We start from the raw sequence: 24856 nt of genomic DNA on the forward strand, positions 1-24856 counted from the left end.
AAAAAGATTACACAGAATATGAAATAACAGCCAGATTCTCAGTATACAAAGATAAAAAGGCACAGTCATTTTTTTCTTTTAGTTGTAGATGGACACAATACCTTTATTTTATTTATTTTTATATGGTGGTGAGGATCAAACCCAGTGTCTCATGCATGCTAGGCAAGCGCTCTGCCACTGAGCTACAACCCCAGCCCAAAAGGCATAGTATTAACTCTATAAGAAATCACAGGCCAAAGACTCCACATAAATGACACTAGAAAAGATGTTCATTCATTTAATATAACTTTATGGAACACTTACTAAATACCAGCAACTATGTATAAAGACTGTTGCTCTCTACAGCTGGTCACACCTATAATCTCATCTACTCAGGAGGCTCGCAAGAGGACTGGATTGCCAATTTAAGGCCAGTCAGGGAGATCCTGTCTCTAAAAAAAAAGGGGGGGGGAGACGACGACACACACTATTGCTCCTCTTGTAGCAATGATCTCTTCAAACTTTGTGGAGGTTTTCCTACCCCTACTATCTCTCTCAGTATTTCCTTTTAAATAAAATATACATGTATATACAGATAGAAATATAAAACACTTCTGAAATAAAATGTTATTAAAATGTTATCAAAATATTTACGAAATTTGAACATTTCATTACACCTCATGAGACACATGCTCAGAAAGCAGGATTTTAATGAGAAGGGCTATGGTGGCACAAAAAATGGTGAGACTCAGCCTATAATTACAATGATCAAACCTTGGGCCTGGGTGGGTGGGAGGGTGGGAGGGAGGGAGGGAGGGAGGGAGGAAGGGAGGAAGGAAGGAAGGAAGGAAGGAAGGAAGGAAGGAAGGAAGGAAGGAAGGAAGGAAGGGAAGGAAGGAAGGAAAGGAAGGAAGAAAGGAAGAAAGGAAGAAAGGAAGGAAGAAAGAAAGAAAGGAAGGAAGAAAGAAAGAAAGAAAGAAAAGAAACTTGAACACAGGGATAAAAGAAGACCACATACAGAATTTTAACCTAATTGGGTTTTCTTTGTTTTTGGTACTGCAGATTTAAAAACTCACTTACCACTGAGCCACATCCCTAGCCCCCTTTTTGTTTTTTATTTTGAGACAGGGTCTCAAAAAGTTGCTTAGAGCCTCACTAAATTACCCATGCTAGCCTCAAACTTGAAATCCTCCCGCCTCAGCCTCCAGACACCATGGGATTATAGGTGTGCACTGCCAACCCCAGCTTAATATAACTCCTTTATATCTTACAAAGAAAGTCTACTATGTTTTATTGACATGGCTGGAAAAACTTGAATTTGTTTTACTCAAAGTTCAGCCAAGTCAGTCTTCAAATATTTTCTGGAAGAAGTTAGATTAATTTTTTCAGAGACCTATAATACATAACACACTTTCCATAAATGAAAAACATGAGGACATCACAGCAGTTCCAACAACAAAACACTGTAATCCATAAAAGGAGCCAGGCATGATGGCACACCTCCCAGAATTTTGGGAGACTGAGGCAGGAGGAACGTGAGCTTAAAGTTAGTCTCAGCAATTTAGTAAGGATCTAAGCAACTCAGCAAAACCCTGTCTCTAAATAAAATACAAAATAGGCTGGATATGTGGTTCAGTGGTTAAGCACCCCTGGTACCAAAAATAAACAAGCAAACAAACAAACAACAAAAAAAGAAAGAAAGAAAGGCATCTTTTGCAGAATCTGGCAAGAGCATATACACACCTGTCTCTTCTGGTGAGAGAGAGAAACAGACACTTGCTCAGAAAGCAGAATGATCAACAAAAGAGGAATACATAAAACAAAATGAACTTTCCCTGAAAGTTCTCTTCAGAATTAATGTCAAACAGCTATCATATGCAGAATGACCCTAAAATTCTCTCAAAGTCAGGATATACTCAACCTCACCAAAAATATGCCCTCCACAAAACAGAATGGCAGAGAAATGAGAGTGCTGAATCTCTTTGACCAACACTGCCTGCTTTTCTTCCTACCACTTGGTATAATAAACTGTTGTTCAGTGTACTTGCTGCATATTTAACCATTATATCACCACAGTTCTGCAGAGGAAAAAAACTGTGGCTAAGTAGTAAAACTACTCTCTGAAATTCAGATAAAGAAAAGACATACATCTTAACTTCATCCTAAAGAGAAGTAATCTGAGGTTGGGTATGGTGGTACAAACCTATAATCTCAGTTACTAAGGAAGCTGAGGCAGAAAGATTGAAAATTGTAGTACTGTCTGAATAACTCAGTAAAATCCTGTCTCAAAATAAAATTAAAAGAACTGCTAATGTAGTTCAATGGTAGAGCACTTGCCTGCCATGTGGAAAGCCCTGGATCTATGCCCCCACTACTGCAAAAAAAATTTTTTTTTAATTAACATACATACATAAACAGAGTTCAGATGTTCTAACTAAAGTACATTCTTGCTGGGCACAGTAGCACAGGCCAGTAATCCCAGTGGCTCAGAAGGCTGAGGTAGAAGGATCCTGAGTTCAAAGCCAGCATTAGCAACTTAGCGAGGCCCTAAACAATTTGGCAAGACCTGACTCAAAATATAAAAAGGGCTGAGGGCTAGGGATGTGGCTCAAGCGGTAGCGCGCTCGCCTGGCATGTGTGCGGCCCAGATTCAATCCTCAGCACCACTTACAAATATGTTGTGTCCACTGAAAACTAAAAAGTAAATATTAAAAAAAAAATTCTCTCTCTCTCTCTTTAAAAAAAAAATATATATATATAAAGGGCTGGAGATGTGGCTCAGTGGTTAAGCACCCCTGCATTCAATCCCTGGTACCAAAAAATAAAAAAATCATTCTTTGTTTTCCCAGAAACCCATCTTCTTGGATAGTGACAAAAGCAGTTCTTACAATTTTAAACTTCCTATTAATATGTAAACGTGCATGAGGTTTATCCTCTAAAAGTAATCTAGTCGAACCACCAGAGAACCAATATGGTGGCACATGTCTGTAATGTCAGTGACTTGGGAGGCTGAGGCCCTAAGCAACCTGGCAAGACTCTGTCTCAAAACAAAAAATAGAAAGGGCTAGGTATATAGCTCAGTGGTAAAGTGCTCTGCATTGAATCCCCAATACCAAGAAAAAAAAAAAAAACGAGGGTATAAAGGGGCAGAGAATCTGGAAATTAACAGCATTTGTCAATGTTTAAGCAATCTTGGACACGCATTTCTTGAGTAAATGTGAAATAAAGATGTGAAACTTCACTCTATCTTCTGCTGACCCATTCTTTGAAAATTTCACTTCTTTTCTATAGCACCAGAACAGTTTTAAAATTTAGCATTCTTAATATATGACATAAAAATTAGCCTGCACTAAATGAAATCATAACCCCAAAGAAAATAAAATATCTGCCTTTCTCATTATTTACCTTCTAGAATAGAAAAGGGGATCCCTCCAGCCCCCTGTGCTAGGGACTCAAAATCAGGGCCTTCTGCATAGTAGACAAACACTCTTCCACTGAGTTATCCCAGTCCTTTTATCTTTTGAGACAAGATCTTACTAAATTGATGATGCTGGCCTTAATGTTCCAATCTTCCGGCCTCAGCCTTCTAGGAAGTTGGGATTACATGTGTGTACCACCATACCTACCAGAAAAGAGAATTTTAAAAGGCCTGAGTTCACTAAGAAATAATTTTTCCCCCTCACGTCATACAGGTAATGTGCCCATGTGGTAACAAGGTTTAGAGGGAGGCACATCTCACACATAGCATGAACACCCAATCATCATCACGCTTACGAACCAAAGGATCTAAGAAATAATCTTTAAAAATCACCCCTACACAAAAAAATTGGAAAACCAATCAATTTCTTAACTTTATTTTCTGATGTTTCTGATGAAACATCCAGTGAGATTCAAATACTTCCTATACGCTTTTGGTTACTGCCTGATTTCTTTTTTTTTTTTTTTTTGGGGGGGGGGGTACTGGGGACTGAACTCTGGGGTACTCAACCACTGAGCCATGTACCAGTCCTATTTTGTATTTTATTTAGAGACAGGGTCTCACAGAGTTGCTCAGCACCTCATCTTTGCTGACCCTGGCTTTGAACTTGCAATCCTCCTGCCTCAGCCTTCTAAGCCGCTGGGATTACAGGCCTGTGCCACCTTACCCGGCTTTGATTTATTTCTATAGCAACAGACACCCAGAACACAAACAATATAATGCCTATTTTTTCATCATTTTCTGTATCGTTCCACTTTTAGTATATGTGTTGCCGAAGCGAGCACTTTCATCATTTTCTGTAATTGATGTAGTTGTAAGTCATATGATACATGGTACAGGCCATGCCAATTTAGTTTCTAAAAGTTAAGGATAGGGGTTGGGGTTGTGGCTCAGTGGTAGCACGCTTGCCTAGCATGCATGAGGCACTGGGTTCAATTCTCAACACCATAGACAAATAAGTAAAATAAGGTCCATCAACAACTAAAAAATTTTTTAAAAAGTTAAGGATATATTTGTTACACAAAAACAACTTATGGAAAAAGAATAAGCCCCTACAAGTTTACCTTGAAGATAAAGGAGAAATATGAATGACTTTCCTTTTTTTTCTTTTTTTTGCCAGCTACCAAAAAAGAAACTATGACCTGAAAGGACAGTTTGTCCTGAAAACAGTCACTACCTCTAGATATTTGCTCAGTAAATAACATAAACCATGAAATGATTCACTCATGCTGTGTCTAGGTCTTTAAGTGAGTTTAAACAGTCATCTGAAACCTGAAGACATAATGTAAATGCACCAATTGCCACAGTCCTCATCAGGTTGATTTCCTCCATGACCCTTCTCTGGATCTACGATTAATGTTTTGATTCAAAAAGGCCAATCTCCTAATCAACATATGACCTCTTTTCAAATAGTCAAACTTCAGATTTATGAAATTTCATATCTAGGAATAAAAGCTTTAGATTAAAAGCTAGTATTTTAAAATACTCCCCATAAACACATTCTTCACTCTCTCACCACCAAATTAAAGTTCTGACAAGACCTCTTCTAAGCATTTAGTTACCCCATCTGTACCAACCAAAGTTAAAGCACAGAAAACTCTGTTTTCGTTTCTGAATTTACCTAAGAATACTGGTGTAAGAATGGTAAACTGACCCACACAATTAAAAAGGAAACATTAATAAAAACAACTATGGGCTGGGGATGTGGCTCAAGCGGTAGCGTGCTTGCCTGGCATGCGTGCAGCCTGGGTTTGATCCTCAGCACCACATACAAATAAACATGTTGTGTCTGCCGAAAAACTAAAAAATAAATATTAAAATTCTGAAAAAAATAAAAAATAAAAACAACTATGCCTAAGTCACCAGGAACGATGACTTATTAATCATCAGATGACTTAGTCTGCATCTTAGGGCTAAGTTTCTACAGACCTGAATTGTCATATCATCAAATCATTTCAATCAAGTTAAAATTCCTATATATAAAATATTCACCTTTAGGCATACCCCTCTCTTTATTATGTTTAATAAAACTACATAACGACAACAAGATAATTAGAGTCAGAAATGAGTGTGTGTCTAGGTATTGCCACTTGGGCCTAAATTCCCTAATCTTCATTTTCTTGTGTGTGAAAATATCAAGAATTTCACCCCTAATGCACAGGATAGTTATGAAGTTTAAATGAGAATATAAGTACTTTTATTTTTTTAATGTACAAATACTTTGCAAACTTGGCCTTATAAATGAAAAAGCAGGCCACAGTACAGTGTAACAGGGTCTGGACTTGGTTTCTGGACTTCAAATCCTGGTTCAGCCTCTCACTGTACATGAGTAATGTAATTAATGATAACAGACGCCACTGTACAGGGTTGTATGAAGATAGATGAAATAAAAGATGTAAAGCAGTCATGCATTCTTAAAAAAATATTACCAACTATGGTTCTGAACATGAATCAACATTGGATTAGATAATCTTTTCCCAAAAGAATGGTTTATATGGCTTGAGACAAGGTCTATGTCATATACCTATTCTCAAATGTCATTTAACATCAGATAAGATTTTATCTTCCACCATCCCAAGTGATAGGCCTCTGATATGATTCCAAGTGCACATGCTTTGGAAGAAACTTTCTGAAAAAAAAAATTATTTTTTAGTTGTAATTGAATACAATATTTTATTTATTTTATCAACGGTAGAGCGCTCGCCTAGCATGTGTGAGGCCCTGGGGTTGATCCTCAGCACCACATAAAACAAATAAACAAAATAAAGGTATTATGTACCACCAAAAAATAAATATTAAAAAAGATTCTATTATCTTTAAATCTCTCCACACCAAATATATAATCATAGAGATGAAATTTTATGAAGCTCATTAATTGTAAGTACCATTCCCTGAAAATTTTTGTTACAACTAAGTATATCCAGTTGTATAGCTCTAGATCATAATATGAAATGTATTTTCCACTACACAGTAATCAAAAACTGAAAAACGATGTACTACAATATACTAATTTCCCTAGTCTACTGCCTATGCAAAGGCTATACACACACAACCTAAAAATCTGTAGACTAAGTATTTGTGATATATTAGATTGAAGATAATTAAAAGTTTCAAGTGGATATAATTTTATAAATTCAGCAAAGTCACAGTTCACTTTACAGTATCATGCTTTTAGCACAAATCTGTCCATAGTCAAGGCAGACAAAAAGGCAGGTAGAGAGGTCATCTGAACTCTGTTAGTCACAAATAAAGGTGCTCTTTTCTTTCCTCTGAACAGAGCTCTTGCTATTAATCTTAGGTATGTTTCCTAAGTGAAGGGCCTGACTTCATAGCAAACTGATTAACCGTCACTTTCCTTCTGGCATTATGATTACTGTCCTTATCCTGAACTTATAGGATTCCTTGTGTAAAAACAGCATTTGGACAATGGATCAAGCTGTAGATTTCTTACTATCCGGGCAAAGAAGGCCTGCCTCTGGCTAACTGCAACAAATGGAAACCACACATCATGAAAGGCAAAGCCTGTTCTAACCAGCAGCTCAATCTTCACCCAGAGCAAAATTTAAGACATCCAGAGTTCTCAACAATAGCCTCCCTGAGAGGCTACAAAGAATAATTCTATTGGTATCAATGGCTGAAATATAACATCATTGCCACTTTTACTCAACCAAGACTGAACTGTAGAACTTTGTTCCTTTACCAATGAGTCCAAATAAGCCAAAAGGAAGCTGGATGAATTATCAGAAAAGGCAGGGAGGCAGGGCTAAATTCAGTGATACATCACAGCAACATACACTTTGTATGTGTGATAACCATACAAGTAAAATAATCATCACCACTGTTCATCTCCAAAACTTTTTCATCATCCCATACTAAAACCACACTCACTGGAATTTTTCCCCCATAGATCCTCTTTTTCTGATATTAACATACTCTAACTGCAACTATTTCTCCCTTCCAAGAATAGACCAATTCCAACTACTAAATGAACTTTGAAGTGAAAAAGTCAAGTTTTAAAACGGACGCAATGGTACGTACATGCCTGTAATCTCAGAGGCCGGGGAGGCTGTAACAGGAGGATTGTGAGTTCAAAGCCAGCCTCAGCAAATTATCAAGGACCAAAGCAACTCAGCAAGACCCTGTCTCTAAATAAAATACAAAAAAGGGCTGAGAAGCAGCTGTAGTTAAGGGCCCCTGAATTCAATTAACTGGTACAAAAAAAAAAAAAAGGCAAATTCTGTGAGAGTAAAATCTTTTTTTTACACCTTTTCTCATAAACCCAACTTCCAGTTTACAAGGAAACTGTTTAGAAAAACAAACTACATAACGGTCAGATGTGATGGTACATACCTGTAACCTCAGCAACTCAGGAGACTGAGGAAAGAGGTCACAAATTCAAAAGACTTAGGCAACTCAGTGAGAACTTGTCTCAAAAAATAAAAAGTGCTGGAGATATAGGTCAGTGTAGAATGACCCCTGGGCTCAATCCCCAGTACTACCAAACAACAACAACTACACAATGAAGAAAGAGAGAAATACAATATGTAGAACATTTTGGAGTAGAGGCGAGTAATCAGGGATTGAACCTAGGGACACTTTACCACTGAACCACATCCAACCCCTTTTCATATTTTACTTACAGACAGGGTCTCACTGAGTTGCTCAGGGCCTCGATAAATTGCTGACGCCAGCTCTGAACTCACAATCCTCCTGCCTCAGCCTCCTGAGCCGCTGGGATTACATGCATGCACCACCATGCCTGGCAGGCATGAGGGGCATTTTATAGGACAGTGTCATCCACACAAACATAATCAACTGATGTTTGAAAGACCAGAGGCAATTAATTGAATATAATAAGGATAGTCTTTTCAACAAATGGTGCTGGAAAAACTTGACATTTGCACAAAGCATATAAATTGAAACAATGGCCATATAATATTCAGAAAAACTAATTCAAAATGGATTATAGACCTAAACATAAATTGTGAAACTATTAAACTTTGAGAACAGGAGAAAACCCTATAAATTATTTAAAATGTAATCGATACCATATCATCATAAGTATAAAAACTTAGTGGGCTATTTCTTTTAAATACTTTTTTAGTTGTTCATGTACCTTTATTTTATATGTGGTGCTGAGAATGAACCCGGTGCTTCACACATGCTAGGCAAGCTCTCTACCACTGAGCTACAACCTTAGCCATATATATATATATATATTTTTTTTTTGTAACAAGTCTTCAAGATTCAATGTGTACCTTATTATCATCATTACATCTTAATTTAAACTAGCCACATTCACATTTCACATGTCCAATGGCTAATGTGGGTAGTTGTTGGACAGCACAATTCTGTTGAAAGAAGCAGAGAACTATAAAACTAAGGAAATCATGGGCTGGGATACAGTGCAGCTGGTAGTGCACAAGGCCCTGGGTTCAACCCCCAGCACCAAAAAAAAAAAGGAAATCAGCCATCAAAAAAAGTAATTTTTTAAAATATTTATTTTTCTGAGGGCTGGAGTGGTAGGGTGGTGGCTCAGTGCTCGTCTAGCATGCATGAGGCACTGGGTTCAATCCTCGGCACCACATAAAAACAAAATAATGTATTCACCTAAAACTGAAGATACATAAATAAATAAATATTTTTTAAAACTTAATCTTTCTGGTAGCTGGGATTATAGACATGCACCACCACGCTGGTTCAAAAAGGAAATTTAATGTATGTGAATTCCAAGGAAACATATCCTAAAATTGCTCTGTATTTCCAGTAGGAAAGTGAGACTAACATAATTTTACGAGGTGTTATTTAAAAACGAAACTCAAACCAGGCATGGTGGCGTGCACACTTGTAATCCCAGCAGCACAGGAGGCTGAGACAGGAGAATCCAGCCTCAGCAAAGGCAAGGCACTAACTAACTCAGTGAGACCCTGTCTCTAAATAAAATACAAAATAGGGGTGAGGATATGAATCAGTTGTTGAATGCCCCTCAGTTCAATCCCTGGTATCCAAAAAAGAAAACTCAACCCCTGCTCCTAGAATCCTCCGTATCTTCCAAGCAAAAGAGATTATTACCTCTCTATGCAGCCTTTATCTCTCTGTTCAGTTTGAGCACAACAATGAAACACCCCCAAAATGATTAGAATTAGCACCATTTTACCTTGGCATTTTCCTTTGTCTACTGACTTGCCCCATACAGTTTCCTTCAACTGACCTCTAATTGCCCAGGGGAGAGAGAACAGATCAGATCCAGTTGCTGAGATTATCCCAGCAATTTGGAAGGCTAGGGCAGGAGAATCCCAAATTTGAGGCCAGTCTCAGCATCTTAAAGAGACCCTGTCTCAAAATTAAAGGGAGGCAGCTTACTGGTAGAGTGCTCTAGGTTCAAGGTACCAGGAGAAAAAAAAAGAAGAAAAATTCTGCCAGAACAAGTGGCTATAGAACAACTAGTGTCACTTCAAGATCAATCTCCTTCACTAATTAAGTAGCCTGCAACCCATTTCTCAGTGTTTACATATTAAAAATAAAATATAAAAATGCCAAAAATAAGTACACTTGAGGATCAGTGAAATGTGAACAGTAGTTTCAATTACTCTTCACTATTATCTTCCCCCAATCCTGCCCTTGCCCCCTGGCCAAAAAAAAAAAAAGATGGTCAAATTTTCATATGACAATAGGAAGTATCATTTTTTTACTTGTAAACTTAACAAATGATATCTTTGACCCCTAGTTGTAGAATTTAAGCTGGGGGGCCACGTGAAGTATGCTTATAATTCCAGCAGCTGGGAGGCTAAGGCAGGAGGATCTCAAATTCAAAGCCAGCCTCAGCAAAATCGAGGCCCTATGCAATTCAATGAGACTCTGTCTCTAAACAAAATAAAAAATAGGGCTGGGGGTATATGGATCAGTGGTTGAGTGCCCCTGAGTTCAATTCCAGTACAAAAAAAAGAAAAGAAATAGTGAATTGGAGGCTGGGGTTGCAGCTCAGTGGTAGAGTGCTCACCCAAAACTTGTGAGACACTGAGTTTGATCCTTGGCACCACATAAAAATAAATAAAATAAAATTATTATGTCCATCTACAACTAAAAAAATATTTTTTAAAAAAAGTGAATTTCCTAAGTTTTATTGGCCAGAAAAGCCACGTGTACTTTTTTGGTAAATAGCTGAAGTCATGTTTCTTCTTTCTAATTTCTTCCCTTTGGCTTAACCTTTCTAGAGTTGAAAAAATATTCTATAATTTGGTGGAAAATCTCCTACTGCATAATAATCTGAATCTTTCTATATTTTGGTTACTGATTCTATCAAATACAGATTCTAATACGTATTAATTATTATACTTACAAAATTACTATTAAATTATTCATTTTATTCTTGATCTATGAAGCAGAGTGTGGGTGTCGAAAAGAGAGGGGGGTAAGGAGGGAGGGAGAGGGGGAGGAAGAGAGAGAGGGAGGGGAGGGGAGGAATATGTAAAAAAGGCAAAGAAAAAGGCATACAAACTGATTAAATAGTTAACCTTTGGCATAGGGGTAGATAAATAGGAAAGGCTGATGGGTTCTTCGGCTTTATCTGTGGTATTTAATTTCATACCATGCTTATTGGCTGTATAGTATGGTTAAACATCAATCAGATGTTGGTCATGTAATTTATGACTGGTTGGTCATGTAATTTATTAAGCTTTGAGATTTACAATAAATCACATTTACTGAAAAGTTCACTGAATTCAGTCTGTATTTACTAACCCATTAAACCCTCAAACAATCCTAAAAAAGTAGTCATTATTATTAGCTTCCAATTTAGAAATAAGCATACTTGAGATTTGGAGGATGTTCAAGGTCACACAAATGTTAAAGCTGGGAAGAAAATGCACCAAAATCAGGCTTTTAAATACTTTTAACACCTCGGGATATTTCTTGATAGTTCATAAACCATGCTGAACATGGTTATAATGTCCGAAACCTATAAAAAAAAGTCGTACTTTAGGGTGGGAGCTATTTGTTTCTGACTATTGTTATTTATATTTGAGGCTCATCCTAAAAAAGAAAAAAAGAAAAAAAATTTTCTTTAAGGACAGCAATAATGATAAATACTGCCAAGTCCCTATAATCCTAGCCATTTTATAGTCTTAGAAGGATAGCAAGCACAGCAAGTTTAAGGCTAACCTAGACAACTATGAGACTCTGCCTCAAAATAAAAAATGCTGGGAATATAGCTCAACAGTAAAGAACTCCTGAGTTCAGTCCCGAGAACCCTCACAAAAATACTGACAAATAATTGTACCATATGTGATCCTGTAAAGACTTTAAGTGAACCAGCCAATACGTATGCACTGAGTCAATTTATGTTACCACTAGAACATCAGATAGAAAAATCTTGCTATAAAAACCTCCAAGATAAGTACATAGACTAGAGTCTTGAACCTTGAAATTCTCATTCCTTCTCTATAATAAAATTTAGATATGATCACTGACTCTTGAAATCCAGGGAAAGACAATAATCCTTTTATTCCCATTTTTTAATTTTTCCTTTCTCCTCTCTAGCTTCCACATACAACAAAAACATATGACCCTGAGTTTCTGAATGTGTGTTTCGCTTAATATAATATTCTTAAATTCTGTTTTCCTACAAATTACATAATTTTATTTTTATGACTTAAGAAAACTCCAGTGTGTATATATACATTTATTTATTCATTCATCCACTGACAGACACCTAGGCTCATTCCATAGTTTGGCTTTTGTGAATTGGACTGCTGTAAACATGGGATATGCATGTATCACTATTATGACGACTTGAATTCTTTAGGATAAATACCAAGGACTGGAATAGCTGGGTCATATGGTTGTTTCATTCCTAGTCTTTTGAGAAATGCCATGCTGATTTTCATAATGGTTGTACTAATTTACAAACTACAGTGTAAAAGTATTCCTTTTTCTCCATATCCTTTCCAGCAAATGACTAGAGATGAAATCTGTGGCTTTAATTTTCATTTCCCAAATTGCTAATGATGTTGAACATTTTTTCATATATAATGATGTTGACCATTTGCATTTCTTCTTTTGAGAAGTGTCTGTTTAGTTCATTTGCCTTTTTTGTTAACTGAGTTATTTGGGTTTATTGTTTGTTTGTTTTGATATTAAGTTTTTTGAGTTCTCTGTGTATTCTCCATAGTAATCCTCTGCCCAAAGACAGCTAGCAAAGATTTTCTCCCATTCTGTAGGTTCTCTTTACATTTTGTTTCCTCTGCTGTGAAGAAGCTTGTTAATTTAATGCCATCACATTTACCAACTCTTGGCATTATTTCCGAAGCTTTAGGGGTCCATTTTGAGAAAGTCATTGCCTGTGCCTATATGTTAAGGTGTTGACCCTACATTTTCTTCTAGGAGTTGCATAATTTCTGGTCTAATTCCAAGGTCTTTGATCCATTTTCATTTGACTTTTATAAAAAATACAGGTCTATTCTCATTCTTTTACATTTGACTAACTAGTTTTTGCAATATCATTTGTTAAAAACGGCTGTCTTTTCTCTGATATATGTTTCTGCTACCTTTGTCAAGGATCAGATGATCAGATGACTGTATGTTTGTTTCTGTGTCTTCTACTATGTACTAATGGTCTATCTATCTTTATGCCAGTTATTTACTATAACTTAGACTGAAATTTCAAAACACAAGGTTCTACAGTACACACACACACACACACTTATACACATACATATATATACATATATATATGTTGTGTATTTGGCGGGTGGGTACCAGAAGTTGAACTCAGGGGTGCATAACCACTTGGCTACATCTGCAGCCCTTTTTATTTTTGAGACAGGGTTTCATTAAGTTGTTACTAAGTTGCTGAGGTTGGTTTTGAACTTGAGATCCTCCTGCCTCAGTTGGGATTGCAGGCATGTACCAACATGACTGTAATATAATTTGAAGTTAGGTATTATGATGCCTTCAACGTTGCTTTTTTTGGCTTAGAATTGCTTTGGCTATTATGAATCTTTCATTTTTCCAAATAAATTTTAGGACTGTTTTTTTCTGGTTCTATAAAGAATGTCATTAGTAAACTGATGGGGACTACACCAAATCCACATACTGCTTTGGTTGTATGGCCATTTTAACAATATTAATTCTGGGGCTAGGGATGTGGCTCAAGTGGTAGCACACTCGCCTGGCATGCGTGCGGCCCGGGTTCGATCCTCAGCACTTCATACAAAGATGTTGTGTCTGCCGAAAAAACTAAAAAATAAATAAACATTAAAATTCTCAAAAAAATATTAATTCTGCTTAGCCATGAACATGAAATGTCTTTCCATCTTCTTGTGTCTTCAATTTTTTTCCTCCACTGCTCTAGTTTTCATTATAGAGGTCTTTTACCTCCTTTGTTACATTTATTCATAGTTTTTTTTTAGACTATTGTGAATGAAATTGGTTTTCTGATTTCCTTCTCACCAGATTCATTATTGGTGTATAGAAAAGGTATTGACTTTTTAAAAATATTTTTTTAGATGTTGATGGACCTTCATTTTATTCATTTATTTATAGGCGGTGCTGAGAATCGAACCCAGTGCCTTATACATGCTAGGCAAGCGCTCTACCACTGAGCCACAACCCCAGCCCCAAGGTACTGATTTTTGTATGTTGATTTTGTTAACCTGCTACTTTGCTGAATTTGTTTATTACTTCTAGCAAGAAAGAAAAATGTTAAAAAAATATTTATTTTGTAGGTGTAGTTGGACAGAATGCCTTTATCTTATTTATTTTTATGTGGTGCTGAGGATCAAACCCAGGGCCTCATATGTGCTAGAGAAGCGCTCTACTACTGAGCTATAACCCCAGCCCCAGAAAGACTTTTAACCTGACCTTTCCCAGAGTGACACAGATCGAGATAAGCCTGGATAAAACATAAACAAGGCTTATATCTACCCACCTACACCAAATCACCAATAATATTTTGGTTAATTTATTTATTTAGTGCTGGGGATTGAACTCAAGGACACTCAACCACTAAGCCACATCCCCAGTCCTATTTTGTATCTTTTTTTTTTTTTTAAAGAGAGAGAGAGAACTTTAATATTTATTTTTTTTAGTTTTCAGTGGACACAACATCTTTATTTATATGTGGTGCGGAGGATCGAACTTGGGCTGCACACATGCCAGGCAAGCGCGCTACCGCTTGAGCCACATCCCCAGCCCTTTTCTTTTCTTTTTAAGAAAGAGAACTTTAATTTTTATTTTATTTTTTTGTTGTTGTTTCTGGCGGATACAACATCTTTGTTTGTAGTGGTGCGGAGGATCGAACTCGGGCCGCACGCATGCCAGGTGAGCGCGCTACAGCTTGAGCCACATCCCCAGCCCTATTTTGTATCTTATTTAGCGCCTCTCCATTGTTGAGGCTTGCTTTGAACTTGAGATCCTCCTGCCTCAGCCTCCTGAGCTACTGGGATTATAGGCGTCACACTGTTTATTTTTAAATTGATTACATGCAGACACTTTCATAAATCTTAGCTCTGCTTCAGCTTCCATCTTTTCTGGCTATTTACATCTGATTTAGGAAATCTTAACTGCTATAACTACAAATTAACTTTAGACCTAAGCCAGGTTCTGAGGGAATATCAAACATATATATTAACATGATCCCAAATGAGATCAGAAGGCTATATACTTTGATAAACTTTGATAAGACATTTTTATCCTCAAGAAATAAGTACAGGGGCTGGGTTGTGGCTCAGCGGTATAGCGCTCGCCTAGCATGTGTGAGGCGCTGGGTTCAATCCTCAGCAACACATATAAATAAATAAATAAATAAAAGTATTGTGTCCAACTACAATTAAAAAATATTTTTAAAAAAGAAAAGAAGTATATAAAACCCATTTCAGGCAAGGAGGCAGCATAACTTTATAGTTTATAACCAACATTAAATTTAAGAGTTTCCTCAACAATGAGAACACATAAACGGTGTTATTTCCATCCACAGTGTCAATATTGCTCATTTTCCATTATATAGCTTCAATTCATAAAATAAACACTTTGTTTCAAAGTCCTTTCCCCAAATCCATTCCCAGCTCTACCCCATGTCCTTACAAATGACCTGATGACCTTATTTTAAAAAGAACGACAAAACTTTAATACATAACAATTCTGGCTATTCTTCCCCACCACCTTGGTCACCCTTCTCTCTTTATTCCTACTCTCATTATCACCTTTTCACTAAGTCTCAGTAAATTCAGATTTCAAGACAACTCAATTATATAAGGTACCTGCCCACTTCCTTTCAAAAATTATTATTTCTCTGGTTTTCTCTCAGTTAAGATTTCCCAATTCCAAAGAAGCCATCATCAATCCTGCTTCCTAAATGGCTATTGTCATAATCCACACAGTACCATCTACTTTTTTTTTTTTTTTTTGGATACTAGAGACTGAACCCAGGGGAGCTTAAACCATTGAGCTACATCTCCAACCTTTTTTTTCCCCCCTTGACGCATTTCTCACTAAACTGCTGAGGCTGGCTTTGAATTTGCAATCCTCCTGCCTCAGCCTCCTAAATTAATAGGATTATATGTGTGTGCCATACACTCAGCAGTATCATCTATTTATAATAATAATATTACTCTTGGCCACCACTTTGAGATTAATCAATCAGACATCATATTCTGTTTACTTTAGTTGTAGATGGACTCAGTATCTTTATTTTATTTATTTTTATGTGATGCTGATGATCAAATCCAGTGCCTCATACATACTTGGCAAGTGCTCTACGCTGAGCCATAATAACTCCAGCCCCTGTTTACTCTTGGATGTCTCTGCAACTAAGTGTACATTTTAATTACTGATGCCAATTAAAAAGAAAACTCATAGCACATTGCCTGTAAATTTGATTACTCAAGAGACTGAGCAGGAGGATAGCAAGTTTGAGACCCTGTCTCAAAATAAAAAGGTTTGGTAGAGAACCCCTGGATTCAACACCTGGTACTGCAAAATGAAGAAGAAGGAGAAGGAGAAGGAGAAGGAGGAGGAGGAAAAGGAGGAGGAAGAGAAGGAGGAAGAGGAAGACAAGGACCACTACCAGACAACAAAGATGAAAACTCAGAAAAGTTTAACAAGCCAAATGTGTTTGTGTGGTGTTATATTGTGTTCTATGAGAATGCAACAATTAGAATATGGAAAAATGCCCCTGACATACTTCATAGAGCACACAATTCTAAAATATCTCAGGAATTGCAAAGTCTTTCATTATGAAAGGATAAAAGTTTAATGGTACTCAAGACTTCTTTTTGAGATCATCTATTCCTTTTTGCAATGAAAAATATATTACTTATCTTTTAAAATTTAGTAACACAATTTTTTTTTAAATAGACTAGGACTAGGCATATAATTCAGTAGTAGAGCACTTGCTTAGCATGTTGAAGGCCCTGGCTTCTTCTAATTACAAAGGGGAAAAAATATACTGGGACAAGCAAGATTTGACAGTCATACCAGTAACAAAGTGATCAAACATATCATCACCAAGAGTAAGAAAACAGGACACTGTGTCTCCTGGTTTGAAGTGATATGTATACAATATCACCTATGTGGTATTTTTGCCACAATGTTTAACCTGAATCTCCTCACCTAAAGCTCCATAAACTTAAAATATATCTAAAACACTCCTTTACACCAGGCTTGGTGGCCCACACCTGTAATTCCAGCTACTCAAGAGGCTGAGGCAGGAAAGTTCAAGGTTGGCCCAGTTCAAGGCCAACCACAGCAATGTCGCAAGACCCTGTCTCAAAATCAGAATTAGTAAGGGCTGAGGATATAGCTCAGTGGTGGAGAACCCCTGGGTTCTCTCAATCCTCAGTACCCCCCAAAAAAAAAGATAATTACAGAGAGAATTGGCCAACAAAAATGAAAATGGAAGCAACGAAATAAAAAGTGATAATGCTAGAAGTGAAATTCAAAGAGAAAGTAAATGGAATTACATGTAACCAGAACAACTCAGTAAAACAACACTTACCATTATAAATGAGGAAAGGAGTTATGATAAAAAGGGTAAAGATATCCCAGAGGACTTAAAAAAAAATCTTAAAAATATTTCACAACATTGAAAATACAAAGGATAAAATACCAGAAGCCACAGCACCCAAAAGATGTTCACTCCATGTCATAAACTATATAAGCAGCACAGACAAGACAAGCACAGTGGTGCACAAGCCTAAAATCCCAGCAACTGAGAGGCCAAGACCAGAGGATCAAAAGTTCAAGGCCAGCCTGGGTAACTTTGTGAGACCATGTCTCAAAATAAAATAAAATGGGCTAGGGATGACTGGATGCAGTGGTGCACATCTGTATCCTCAAGGCTGAAGCAGGAAGTTCAAAGCTAGCCTCAGCAAAACTGAGGCACTAAACAACTTAGTGAGACCCTGTCTCTAAATAAAATACAAAATAGGGCTGGGGATGTGACTCAGTGGGCAAGTGCCCTGAGTTCATTCCCAGTATCAAGGGGGGAAAAAAAGCAGCAACAACAACAGGAAACAAGCACTTCTCAAACTACTGGTTTTTGATTTTTGCAATACCAGGTACTCAACACATGTACACAAGCACTCTACAACAGAGCTATAACTTCAAGTTCTTTTTGAGAAAGGATCTTGCTAAATTGCTCAGGTTGGCTTCAAATCTGCAATCCTCCTGCCTCAACCTCCTGATTAATTGGGATTACCAGCCTGTTCCACAACATCTAACTATTGATTAGTTTAAAACAAAGAAATAAGACTTTAATATTCAATATTTCTAAAATGTAGAATTATGGTATCTCTAATATTAGTTTTGCTATTATCTCATTCTCTTATATACTTAAACTAACATTAAAATCATACATGATGTTTTGATTAAAAAAATTTAGTAGGTTACAGGTTACATCTTTTTATCGCTGATTATCAAGATTAATGCATGAGCCTGGGGCTGTATCTCAGTGGCAGAGCACTTGCCAAGCATGCATGAGGCACTGGGTTCGATCCTCAGCACCACATAAAAATAAACAAGTAAAATAAAGGCATTCTGTCCATCTAAAACTACAAAATAAATAAATAAATAAATAAATAAGATTAATGCATGGGAGCAGGGGTTGTGGCTCAGTGGTAAAGTGCTCACTTGGCATGCGTGAGGCACTGGGTTAGATCCTCAACACCACAAAAAAATAAAGGTATTGTGTCCACCTACAACTAAAATTATATATTTTTTAAAAAAAGATTAATAAATGGTTTCAGCTTGTAGTGTCATTTATACAGTCCCATATTACCATGCAAAGTGAGAATTGCCTGCATTTATGTATGTGTAAATGTATATTTTCCCACTTACAGCCACCAAACTATCTGTTATTGTTTGGATATGAGATGTTCCCCGAGAAGCTAATGTGTCAATGCAGAAATATTCAGAGGTAAAAATGATGAGATCATAAACTTTGACCTAATCAGTAGTGAATCCATTTGATGAATAATATGAATAAATTACTGGGTGGTTAAGTATAGGCAGATGGAGGGTGGCTAGAGGAATTAGGTCACTGAAGGTGTGTCCTTGAGGATATTTTGTCTCTTGACTCTGCTCTCACACATATTCTCTCTGCTTTGCATTCTGCTTCTTGGCTGCCATGAGCTAAACAACTTTTTTCTACCATGCCCTTCTGTCATGATGTTCTGCCTCACTTCAGAGCCAGAGCAATGGAGACTAATGACCATGAGCTGAGATGACTGAAACTGTGAGTCCAAAATAAACTACCCCCCACAAGTTGTACTTGACAGGTATTTTGGTCACAGAGGCAAAAGGCTAACACACCATCTAGAGAGTAGGCTGCAAATACCATGGCCCTTTACCTCTAAATACTTAAGTGTATTATTTTCTAAGAATAAGGATATTTTCTCACCAACTATAGAACAGGTGCATACCTCAGTAAATTTTTTTTGATGGTACTGGGGATTGTATTCCAAGGGTACTCTTAAGCTCCATTCCCAGCCCATATGATTTTTCACTTTGAAACACAGTCTTACTGAGTTACCAAGACTGAAGAAACTATTCTTAGGAATAAAAGATGTAATCAGTGCATGTCGTTTGAAGTCAAAGAGAAAAACTATGAAATTAGTTTAACTTTCACATTTAGAACAGTGTCAATTGAGTGCTGAGGATTACAGCTTATTGGCAGAGCACTTGCCTAGCACGTGTGAGCCCTAATATCAATCCCCAATATCACAGAGTGGGGTGAAAAAAAGCTATTATAAAATACTGCCAATTGTAAAGAAAATTTCCTAGAAGATTCAAATACTCACTACTCACCAATGACCTACATCCCTAGCCCTCAAATTATTTATTTATTTATTTATTTTTGGACCAGGGATTGAACCCAGGGGTGCTTACCTACCATGCCATATCCCCAGCCCATTTTGTATTTTATTTAGAGACAGGGTCTCACTGAGTTGCTTAGGGCCTCACTAAATTGCTGAGGCTGGCTTTGAAATTGGGAACATCCGACCTTAGCCTCCTGAGCCACTGGGCATGCACCACTACACCTGGCAAATTCAATTTTTTTTTTTTTTTTTGGTATGGGGGATTGAACTCAGGAGCACTCAACCACTGAGCCACATCCCCAGCTCTATTTTGTATTTTATTTAGAGACAGTTGCTTAGTGCCTTGCTTTTGCTGAGGCTGGCTTTGAGCTCATGATCCTCCTTCCTCAGCCTCCCGGCGCTGGGATTACAGGCATGCACCACCGCGCCCAGCAAATTCAATAATCTTTAATACTTACTAGAAATACATGGATATAAAATAAACATTTATAGTCCTTGTTTTAAAATACATTACAGTATTCCAAGAATTTTTTAAAACTCACAAATGGAACATAACAATGCCACACAGAAATACTAAAATAAATACACTATGGGATCTATGTATATGGCAACAAAAAAGAAATCTGTCACAGTAGACAGTAAGAGAATTATATTCACATGAATCCATTAATTTTTTTTTTTTTTTTTTTTTTTTTTTTTTTTTACATCTAGATACTGTTGATCCTCTGGTAAATAAGACTCAGACTTGGAGCTAGCACTTGCCTAGCATGCACAAGGCCCTAAGTACACTCACCACCCCCAATTTTTAAAAAGACTGTTATGGTGCTTATGCTCAAAATCTAAAGAGAATAAGTGGAAAGGCAATAAGGGTATTATTCCCTACATCAACAGACAACTCAAATGTTAAAGAAAGGAAAGAAGAGGCACCTTATCTAGGAAGAAAGGAGATGTCAAAAATTTCCAAGAGGATGTAACAAAGTTGATACCTGACAGAGTTAAAGAAGGGAAAGTGGTCTACTGAGAAGGAATTACACATGCAAAGGTGTAAAAAAGAGTATAGAACTTTAAGAGAAAAGTGTTAAATATGGTATCATTTTCAGGTAATAGGAAAAGAGAAAGGGAGAATACAGGGTAATGGAAAGAAATTTAACCCGAAATAATACAACCCAGTTTCCAGTCTTCTCTGCCTCTTACTAACTGTATAATTTTACAGGAGGTCACTTTACCTCTCTAAGCCTCTATTTCCTAATGAGCAAAATGGGGATACTACCATATTGCTCCTCAAAGTGATGGCTTAAGGACCAAATTTTTTTAAAATATTTTTTTAGTTATAGTTGGACACAATGTCTTTATTTTATTTATTTATACTTTTTTTTTTAGAGAGAGAGAGAGAGAGAGAGAGAGAGAGAGAGAGAGAGAGAGAGAGAGAATGAGAATTTTCTTAATATTTATTTTTTAGTTTTCGGCAGACATAACATCTTTGTTTGTATGTGGTGCTAAGGATCGAACCCGGGCCGCTCGCATGCCAGGCGAGCGCACTACCATTTGAGCCACATCCCCAGCCCCAAAACTTTTTAAAAATATTTTTTAGTTCTTGTTGAACCTTTATTTTATTTATTTGTATGAGGTGCTGAGAATCAAACCCAGTGGGTCCCCACCCACATGCTAGGCAAACGCATTACCACTGAGCCACAACTCTAGCCCTATTTATTTTTTATGTGGTGCTGAGGATGGAACCCAGTACCTTGCACATGCTAGACAAGCACTGTACCACTGAGCCACAACCCCAGCCCCTTAAGGATCAAATTTTAAAAAGCATGTGACAAACCATAAAAGAAAAAAATTATTTAAAAAATTCTGCTTACCAATATATGACATTAAGAAAATGAAGAGGCAAGGCACAAACTGGGAAACAGTATGTATAGCATATATATCTAATGAAGAATTGTATCCAGAATATAAATAGGTCTATAAATCAACAATTAAAAGATAAACAGGGGCTGGGGATGTGGCTCAAGCAGTAGCGCACTCGCCTGGCATGCGCAAGGCGCTGGGTTTGATCCTCAACATCACATAAAAATAAAATAAAGATGTTGTATCCACCAAAAACTGAAAAATAAATATTAAAAAATTCTCTCTCTCTTTAAAAAAAAAGATAAAAAAAAAAAAGACTAGAACAGACATGTCATCATCAAAAATATACAACCTGGGTGCAGTGGCACACACATGTAATCCCAGCCGCTCGGGAGGCTGAGACAGGAGGATCACCAGTGTCAGTAAAGGCTTGGCACTAAGTAACTCAGTGAGACCCTGCCTCTAATAAAATACAAATTAGGGATGGGGATGTGGCTCAGCAGTCGAGTGTTCCTGATATAAATCCCAGCACCCCAAAATAAATAAATATATATAAATAAATAAATATATATGCAAAAATGAGCCAGGAGCACTGATACAGTGACGCACACATGTAATCCCAGCTACTCAGGATCAAGAGGAACAAGAGTTCCAAGGCCATCCTTGGCAACTTAGTGAGACCCTGTCTCAAAAATAAATGAATGAATGAATGAATGAATAAAAGGCTAAGAGTGTCGCTCAGTGGTAGAGTGCTACTAGATTCAATCTCCACTATGGCAAAAAAAGAAAAAGAAAAACAAGAAACTCATAAAAAGGGACTCAACATCCTTATCCATAAGAGACATACAAACTAAAACCTCAAGATACCAGTTCACACCTACTAGAATGGCTAATATCAAAGACCAAAATTTGGCAAGTACGTGGCGCATATACAACTCTTATATACTCTTGAGAGTGTAAAATGATTAGTTTGGCAATTTCTTACAAAAATAAGCATACATTTATCATATGATACAATTACTTCTTTGTATTGTCTGAGGATAAATAAAAAATGTACATATCAAGACTTGTATAAGATGGGCTAGGGGTGTGGCTCAAGCGGTGGCGCGCTCGCCTGGCATGCGTGCGGCCCGGGTTGATCCTCAGCACCACATACCAACAAAGATGTTGTGTCCGCCGAGAACTAAAAAATAAATATTAAAAATTCTCTCTATCTCTCTCTCTCCTCTCTCACTCTCTCTTTAAAAAAAAAAAAAAGACTTGTATAAGAATATTTCATACAGTCTTATTCATAAAAGCCCAAACATAAATGCCTATAAAAATGGAAATAAGACAAACTGCAAACTGTGCTATATAGACATACGGTAGAATCTATTCAGCAATAAAAAAGAAAAAACTATAGAAACACTGAGTTCAAATTTCAAAGCATAATATTAAATGAAAAATCCTACAACAAAAGAACACACGCTAATTCCCTCCCCACTGCCACACACATACATGAAAATCACATAGGCAAACTCTTCTATTAAGTCAGATACAGTGAGGGATAGAGAGGGAAACTAACTACAAAGAAGTATGTGGAAAAATTTTGTGGGGATGAAAATATCCTATTTCTATTTCTTGATTTGAATGGTTATTATTACATTGTCAAAACTCACCCAACTGAACATTTGTGATTTGTGTATTTTATTGTATGTTATATAATCTCATTTTTTTGTTTTGTTTTTGTGGTGTTTGGAATCAAACCCAGGGCACCACACATACTAGGTCAAGTGCTCTACTCTACCACTGAGCATACTATTCTATAGCCTTTATATCACAAATTTTTAAAAAGGGGGGGGGAATGTACAATCAACAAAACCCACAAAGTATAAAATTTTACCGAACAAGTAACTAGTTTTTTTTTTCCTCCTGCAAAAAGGAAAAAAGGGAGAAAAGAGAGAAGTAATCTATAGGTTTAGCAAGATTTTAGACATTTATAATCATACACCATGTGCATGAACCTTGACTCCTGATTTGAATCAACCAAACACTACAAAAAAAGAGGCAAATGGGAAAATTCAAGCCACAAAGATATTGTTCACTGTCTTACTGTTATAGTAGGGTGGCTATGGTTTTTGGAAGTTTTTATTAGAGGACACAATGGTACACATCTTTAATTAATGCTACTAAGGAGGCTGAGGAGGAGAATGGCAAATTGCAGGTCATTCTGGGCAATTTAGTGGCACCCTGACTCAAAATAGCAAATAGAGGCTAGTTCACACCTAAACCAGTACTCTTACTTTAAAGTCCTTCAGCATGGGGGACAGCAGCACACACCTGTAATCCCAGCTACTTAGGAAGTTGAAGCATGAGGATCACAAGTTCAAGGCCAGCCTGGGCATAGTAGCAAGACCCTACCTCAAAACAAAAATAAAAATGGCTCTGGGATACAGCTCAGTGATAAAGCATTCCCATGGGTTCAACACCCAGCATCACAAAAATAAATGGATAAATAAATAAATAAATAAATAAGTCCTTCAGAAAGGAAGTCATTAGATGCTTTTGAAATGAATAGACATGCCTAACTATAATGTTTACAGGTGAAGTAAAACTTGTCCGAATTTACTTCAAAATATAATAGAGAAGTGGAAGATACAGATGAAAGAAGATTACACTGAAGACCACTGAGCTGGTAATAAATATATGGGAGTTCATTATACTGTTTGTATGTTTTAAACTTTTTAATAGTAAGTTTTTTTGTTTTGGTACTGAGGATGTAATCTTGGGGCACTCAACCACTGAGCCACATCCCAGCCCGGTTTTTTTTTTTTTTTTTTTAAATATTTATTTTTTTTTAGTTGTAGTTGGACACCATACCTTTTATTTATTTATATGTGGTGCTAAGGATCGAATCCAGGGCCTTGCACATGCTAGGCGAAGGCTCTACTGCTGAGCAACAATACCAGCCTCCCAAACCCTGTTTTGGTTATTTTATTTATAGACAGGGTCTCACTGAGTTGCTTAGGACCTTGCTAAAGTGTTGAGGCTGGCTCTTTGAACTTGCAATCCTCCTGCTCAGCCTCCTGAGCCACTGGGATTTCAGGTGTATGCCACCGTGTCCGGCTCTCAATAGGAAATTTTTAAAAGATCCGCAACCTTAACCAGGCCTGGTGGCACAGGCCTGTAATCCAAGTGACACAGGAGGCCAAGACAGGAGGATTATAAACTCAAGACCAGCCTCAGTAACTTA

The 24856-nt window shown here is 37.0% G+C and overlaps 1 protein-coding gene and 1 non-coding gene across 5 annotated transcripts in view; both read right to left on the bottom strand.

Moving 5' to 3' along the window:
* Nucleotides 1-24856, bottom strand: part of Kdm2a (lysine demethylase 2A) — a 109666-nt gene that overhangs the window by 62424 nt on the left and 22386 nt on the right. The gene's annotated exons all lie outside the window — the stretch shown is intronic.
* On the bottom strand, nucleotides 3662-3765 carry LOC120890208 (small nucleolar RNA U13). Its single transcript, XR_005734450.2, has one exon. It is a non-coding gene; the product is annotated as a small nucleolar RNA U13 (small nucleolar RNA).

Source organism: Ictidomys tridecemlineatus, chromosome 4, assembly GCF_052094955.1.
Source record: "Ictidomys tridecemlineatus isolate mIctTri1 chromosome 4, mIctTri1.hap1, whole genome shotgun sequence".
NCBI lineage: Eukaryota > Metazoa > Chordata > Mammalia > Rodentia > Sciuridae > Ictidomys > Ictidomys tridecemlineatus.